We start from the raw sequence: 7,463 nt of genomic DNA on the forward strand, positions 1-7,463 counted from the left end.
GCAGTATGTTGAAAGGTAAGAATCTAACTAATGGTTTTTGGGCAGAAGCTGTCAATACTGCAGTATATTTGAAGAATAGGAGTCCTACTAAAAGTCTTGATTATAAAACTCCTTTTGAAGCATTGTTTGGCTTCAAGCCTGTAGTAAGTCACCTTAGAGTATTTGGTTGTAAAGCTTTTGCACATGTTCCCAAAGAGAACAGGAAGAAGTTAGATTCAAAGGCCATTAAATGTACCTTCATTGGATACTGCAGTGAGTATAAGGCTTATAAAATGTTTGATCCTTCTACTCACAAGGTGTTTGTTAGTAGAGACATAGTATTCCATGAACAGGTTGATGAAGGAAATCTTGTTCAAAACAATGAAGAATGGCATGTACCCTTACTTTTAGATGAGGATAGTGAAACAGGGGTCAATTAGAAACAACAACAGTAGCAAGATAAAGAGGAAGAAACCAAGTTGAGTCCACAAAGAGAAGAACACAACAGAATAACTGAACCCCCACCGCTTAGGAGATCTTGCAGGCCAAAATAGTTACCAGCTCGATATAGGGATTGTGCGCTCATGACTGGTATGGTAAACATTGCAAAACTTTCTAATTTTTATGAAGCTAGTAAGAGTTCTGAATGGAAGGAAGCAATGAAAGAGGAATATGAATCTATTATTAAGAACAATACTTGGGATCTAATAAAGCTTCCTAATGATAAACAACCCATAGGTTGCAGATGGTTATTTAAGTTGAAATTTAAAGCAGATGGGTCTATTGATAAGCATAAAGCAAGGTTGGTAGAAAAGGGGTATTCCCAAAAATAAGGTATTGATTTCGAGGAAACATTTTCCCCTGTTGCAAAACTAAATACCATTAGACTAATTATTGCTTTAGCCACTAAGAATCATTGGAAAATACATCAATTAAATGTTAAATCTACTTTCTTAAATGGTGATTTAAAAGAAGAAGTGTACTTAGTGCAGCCTAAGGGGTTTGTTAAGAAGGGAGAAGAGAACTTAGTATGTAGATTAAAGAAATATTTATATGGTTTAAAGCAGGCTTCTAGATCCTGGTACGAAAAAATTGACTCATTTTTTCTCATGCGTGGTTATAAACGGAGCAAAAATGGCCCCAATTTGTATACTGTGTTTAATGATAAGGGACAGATAGTGTTGATTTCTTTATATGTAGATGATCTAATCATGATAGAGAGTGCAAACAATCTCATTGAAGAAATCAAGTAGCAGTTATTACAGAAATTTGAGATGAAGGACCTTGGAGAAATGCATTATTGTTTGGATCTAGAAGTTTGAAGAGATTCAAGCCAAACTTTCTTGTCCTAGGGTAAGTATGCTAAGAGTTTGTTGACTAAATTTAAAATGGATGAGTGCAACGCTACATTTGTGCCTTTACAGCAGAACAACAAACTTCAAGTGAATGATGGTTCGAAATATGTAGATGCAACATTGTACAGACAGTTGGTTGGTAGTCTTATTTATTTGACTACAACGAGACCAGATCAAGCATATGCAGTGAGTGTTTTGAGTCAGTTCATGACTCGACCTAATGAGAACCATTGGATTGCAGGAAAAGGAGTGTTGAGGTATCTGCAAGTAACTTCAGACTTTGGTATTTTGTATTCTAACTCATTTGGTGTTAGTTTGACAGATTATACAGACTCTGATTGGGCAGGAATTTTAGATGATAAAAGATCAATTACAAGTTACGCCTTCAACATTGGGTTTGGGGTCATCTCTTGGTGCAATGAAAAGCAGTGTACTATAGCCTTATCCTCAGAAGAAGTAGAATATCAAGCTATGTGTGGTGCATCATGTGAGGCAGTTTGGTTGCACAAACTTCTCCCAGATGTAGGAGAAGAACAGACAGAAGCTATGGTTATCAATTGCAATAATCAAAGTTCCATCAAACTGGCTTATAATCTTGTGTTTCATTAAAACACTAAACACATAGACACTCAATTTCATTTTGTCAGGTCCAAAGAGATTTGCGTTGAATATTGTAATTCTTGTGATAATATGGCTGATATATTTACTAAGCCTCTGGAAAGACTAAAGTTTGATTTGTTTAGGGACATATTAGGTGTGTTTAAGAACCCTTTATCCATTAAGGGGGAGTGTTAGAATTAATAGAGATTAGGTGATTATTGTCACGTAGTTATGATTGTGCTTTTCTTGGATATTCAGTTCCTATCATTTATGGATTTGATTTACTATCCTTAACAATGTGTATCTATTTATTATTGGAGTTTAATGTGAAGCCTAAGCAGCATATTTATTTGTAGGAGGTCCTGGTGATCTGTACCTGTGAGCTCCTCCCGCGCTGTTTGCCAATTCATGTCTTCCATATGCAACTGTTGACATTCATGACACTTCCTTCAAATCTTAAATGTAAAGAAACATGTCTAATCCACTAATCAATCGTTGCAATAAATAAAATATAATCATCACGTCTTTCAATTAAAGAACAAAAAAACAAAATTTCAGCTTGCTTCAACTATGTTTATGAAAATCTGTGATCAAAGGGAAAAATATTGGAATAGGTAGCCAATGCAATCACTAGTTCTGGTTTATGGTGTGGAGCTCTTATAATGAAATCTTTGCATAATGAAAGATGCTCAACTTAGATGTAGTCATAAGTAGGGTGAAAGCGGACGCATCTTAATTTCTAATTATGGAAACTTAGTCTTTAAAATGGGCTTTGACATGGCCTTTTGGTGTTTGTTTTTGCCTTAAAATGGCTCTGTTCTTTCTTTGACCATCTCATGCAACTCTTTATTTCTCTTTGCTCTGCGTCACTGTAGAGTCAATGGTGATGGTTGACCTTCTTGTGGCAACTTTAAATTTTTCCAATACAATTTGATGTGATGGGATTTGTTAAGCTCCTATACCAATAGGTGCCATATTTCATGATTGACTAGTTAAAAGTCCCTAATATGTTCATCCTTTCCTTGCTGCAAAGGTTTTCCATATTTCGAAAAGATCAAAAAGTAAAAATAAAATAAAAAGAGGGTATACCCTAAAAGAAAGATCAAAGGGTAAAAAGAATGAAGTGGTCAAAAGAAAAAATGAAAGAAATGAACCCCAAACAAAAGGACCAGGAAAGTGTGCAAGTCCAAATGCCACTACTATTTCATGATTTGTAAATAAAAGTTTCATGTGCAGTTTGTTGAACTTCATGCTGTAGTTGATGAATGGCCAAATAGCTTAATGTTGGCTAGTTCATGTTTCAATTTCTTGTTTTAGTGGTAGAGAATAAAATATGTCCAAAATTTTTAATCTTGGCAAATAAATGGTTAGGTAGACAAGAAAAGGAGCTCAACTGTTAAACCTAAGCCCCTGGATGTGATAAGGATAGATCTAGATAGGACTGCAGTGAAAAGAAAAGAAAATTTGTAACCGTTTGCTATTCCAAGTGCACCCAAAGAAAAAGAAGAAAAAATGTTAGGTAAAATAGGCTGGGTAGGCAGTTTTGGTGTTGCAAAAGCGTGCTTATGATTAATTTTGTCTCTCAAAGATGTTCATCTTATTGTTATCATAAGTACCATGGAAACTGTTTGGTTACAAATCAAGTGAGGCATTACTAACTTCCCTTCACATTTCTCCCAAAATCACTCATTAATCTCCCCAGGGTGTTGAGATCTGCTCGATACTCCTAAATCACTCCACCTCATTTCATAAAAACCCTAAGTAAAACCCGTTTGCTTTGGAGATTGTACAAATCACATATAAACTTATCCCCTCAAGCCTAAGCTGTTAAAACTTTACAACTTAGCGCTTATTCTCAAATCATTATTCATATTAACAAATTAACCGTTATATATTAAATCCCTAGTAATTCTTCCCAATCCCCGTATTATTTATATATAGGTATATATAACCCCCAAACATTAATATCTCGCCCCGATTTTATTATAAATCATAATGTTGTTCATCGGGAATTAATGGTTTATCCGGAATACACTAAGAACCCTCCCCGCGCTCATAGGGAGTTAATTAACCTCACGTTAATTAACAAACCTAATCAAGACCCCGCAACCTCCCAAACCAATGATAAATCACCCCAATTCATTATAAATTTTAAATATATGAGTGGGTCCTGCACCGTAACCCTCTGCCACCTCCAACAAGTGCCAACCGTTCGATCGGTGCCCACTCATCGGACGACTCACAATCATATTGCTCCCCTCCTTCCATCCAACCATTAAATCCCGGGGAGCCGGCAGTATTACCGCTGTACCGGGGACACGCGTTGCCATCCCGCCGTGCTCGCTGCCTCCCCGCCCCAAACCACTCTGGCCGATAAGCGGTGCGGGCCAATACCACTTACCGCCCTCCCGTTGACCCCGCCCGCTGATGTCATCGCCACATCACCACAACGTCATTCCCTCGTACCCCTATGCCATGACAAGATGTCACATCCCGATGACGTCATCCGATCAAAAGGCGCCAAAAAGCCCCGCGAAAGCCAGAATTTTTTAAAAAGTCGAGAAAGTGTCATTTTCACCCATTTTTGCTATGAAACTGTTTCATGAAAACTACGTCCAAGCAACTACAAAAACATATAGTCCGCCACCCGACCAAACAAAGTCCAGCATCCTGCTCCGCAGCTCGTCAATCAACTTGCAATTGCACTGTTCATCTCCAAAAACAGGTATTTACCCCAATTTGCCTCCCGAAACTATAATTTCACTTTTCCTCTATGAATTTTACCCAAAGAGACGAATTCAAGCTAAATTCAGTCCATAACTCTTAGAAAAGACACCCAGAACTACTGTTGTGCCCATTTTTTTCCACAAAAACTTGACCTCCAGCTCAAAAAACTCAAAGAACCAGCATGGAAGTGCCTGTGGCCCTCAATGTCACACCCCTCAATGCACCTCATAAAGACCAGGATTGGTTACCCTTGGCTGACAGAGATTTTCAAATTAAAGAGTTATTTGGTGATATGAACCATCTCCAGGCATTTTTCCGAATTAGGAATACTTATCTGAGCAACTCTGATATCTATGGATATGGGAATCCAATCTCCCCAGGTATTACCTTCCCTCAGTCAATGTGTTCCCAGATATTATCCACCAATGTTGTGCCAATTATGATCCTATCAACAAATCAGTTATGACCCCATCCCAAACTATTCTCTTTTACATAATTGTTGAATCTATCAATGAGATGTTACACTTCCATCCAGCTCAGCCCCTTGCTCCTCTTTCTATGGGATTTTTTCTTGAGAAAGGCTCTCAATTTCCTAGTGCAGAAATAACCTGGATTGCTCAATTATTCAGGAAACTATATTTCCAGCCCAAAAGCCCACCTCCCTATGTGCTTTCCTGGTTTATTGAAACTGGCAGGCTTATTCTTGACATGGTATCCTATATCTTGGGTTTCAAAACTAGTGAATTTGTTGATGAGACCATCCTAGTCATGTTGTCAATGTTTACTCCAGGACAACCCCCTACTGTCCAATTGATTCCAGGAAGTTGGATTCTAAAGAAGAGAGGAGGTCTGTGATCTTTTCGACCTCGGTCTTCCACAATGTTTGTGAATCCCCTTATACCTACTGTGAATTCATTGACTGGTTTATACATCCAGCCTCCACTCTATTGATAGGAGCTCCTCCTCCTACGCTCTCTGGTGATATAAAGAAGATGTTACAGCTCTCCAAAAACTACAGAATAGGTGACTGGTACCTCTACCAGAATCAAACCGAAATCAGAATATATGGTTGTGAACTGTGCCCTTACAAGTTGCCCAAATATGTGCCCATGAGACTATTTGCACTAGAGTATTTCAGGAAACTTATCAATGCAGATTTAACTCACTTTTGCAATGTAAAGAAAAAGGCTCAGCTGAGAATAAGAAACCAATTAGGCCCTTTTATCATTAACAAGAGGGAGGCATGGGAAGACCCTGATAAGATATTAGGGGAAGACCTTAAATTGAAGAAAAGTTTCTGGTGGATGCCATATGACCCAAATAGCTTTATAAGTGACAGAAAAGTAAAAAACAGGCTGTCAGCTTACATACATCATAGGATCCCTGAAGTGGAACAATTTTCTAATCAGGATGAGTGGGTATAGGGTACATTAATAGAAGAACTTACTCAACAAGAAAAGATGGAACAAGCTATGAAAGATCTTGAAAAGACCGTTGACTTGGACTCTTTTGGACAGGTATCTTTCAAGCTACCTCAGCAAGCCGAAGTGGGTGCATCCTCTGTTGGAACTTCACAGCAGCCTGTACAGGGAACCAGCACACCAGTTACGAGGTCTTCTAAGGGCAAGGAGGTGGCAGGCATGGAGCAGCAAGCAATGACTGATCAGCAAGAGCAAATACTTCCAGTCCAGACCAAAGCAACGGAAATTCCTGCATTACAAACTCCTCTAAATGAGGAAAAAGGCAAGAAAAGAGACAGAGAAGAGGCCACACCTATTAGTGGACCTACAAAACAGCCAGGTGCAAAAAGGAAAAGACTAAATCCTCTGTCTGAAGAGGAAATCACTAAAGAAATGTTAGAAAGTTTAAGAGGGGAAAAGATAGCCAACCATCAGACGTCCCCAATGGTGGACACATCAACTAGCTCACACAGGCAAGAGCTAGAAAGGCAGCATAGTGTGGAAGTTTCATCCACTAGGCCACCAAGTAAGCAGACCTATGACATCAAAAGAACATTCACAGAGATAAAGGCTAGAAATGACCTACTAAGGCTGCAGATTTACAATCAATATCTTAAAATGGCCCCCACAAAGCAGCAAAGATTGATGTCTGCCTATGACATAAAGGAGGGCAAAATGATCATGAGCTATTTCAAGCCCAAGATGCAACAACCATAATCAGCCGCTGATTACATCAAGACAAATCTGGAGGTCCTAGCCAAGGACATTCACCCAATAGACCAAATTGAGCTGCACAAATAGACTGGAGAGATGGTATACTCAACACTAGCTGATAAAGCAATGTTGGCTCATAAATTGCAAAAATTCCCTAAATAATACCTCTACTCAGTTAGATTTGGAGAAAGCCTCTCCTCTTGCTAAGGAAAACAGGATAAAATCGTTGGAGGACATCATCATTGAACTGGGAAATAATCCCAAAGATGCCAAAGGCATAAATGCACTAATGAAGAAGAAAGAAAAGGACATCGTTGCATTGAGAAAACAGCTTAAAATGCCTCCTTCCATGGATCCACAAACTGGAGATGTTGTATAGCAAAAATATAGAGGACATCATGGACTTGCTCATGAGACTGAATGAAAGATTTAGTGAGATAGATCAAGAATTGGAGAAATCTCTATAAGAAAAGCAGGGAGAGTCAACCTCCTAGCCACCTAAGGTAGTGTTGAAGCCCCGAAAATCAGGTCGAAAACAAGGGGGATACCCACCCGGTCCGGACCTTGGTTGGCAGCGCCTTATCCGTTTGGTATAGCGGGTCCGACTGGGGATAATGGGACCAGTTTC

At 38.9% G+C, this 7,463-nt stretch overlaps 1 pseudogene; it reads left to right on the forward strand.

The window, feature by feature from the left end:
* The first annotated feature begins 1,367 nt into the window (after positions 1-1,367).
* LOC149142233 (secreted RxLR effector protein 161 pseudogene) lies at positions 1,368-1,943 on the forward strand (annotated as a pseudogene).
* Positions 1,944-7,463: the final 5,520 nt, after the last annotated feature.

Source organism: Pinus tabuliformis, chromosome X (genome assembly GCF_031772625.1).
Source record: "Pinus tabuliformis cultivar Carrire ecotype Pingquan chromosome X, CPIR1, whole genome shotgun sequence".
Classification (NCBI taxonomy): Eukaryota; Viridiplantae; Streptophyta; class Pinopsida; order Pinales; family Pinaceae; genus Pinus; species Pinus tabuliformis.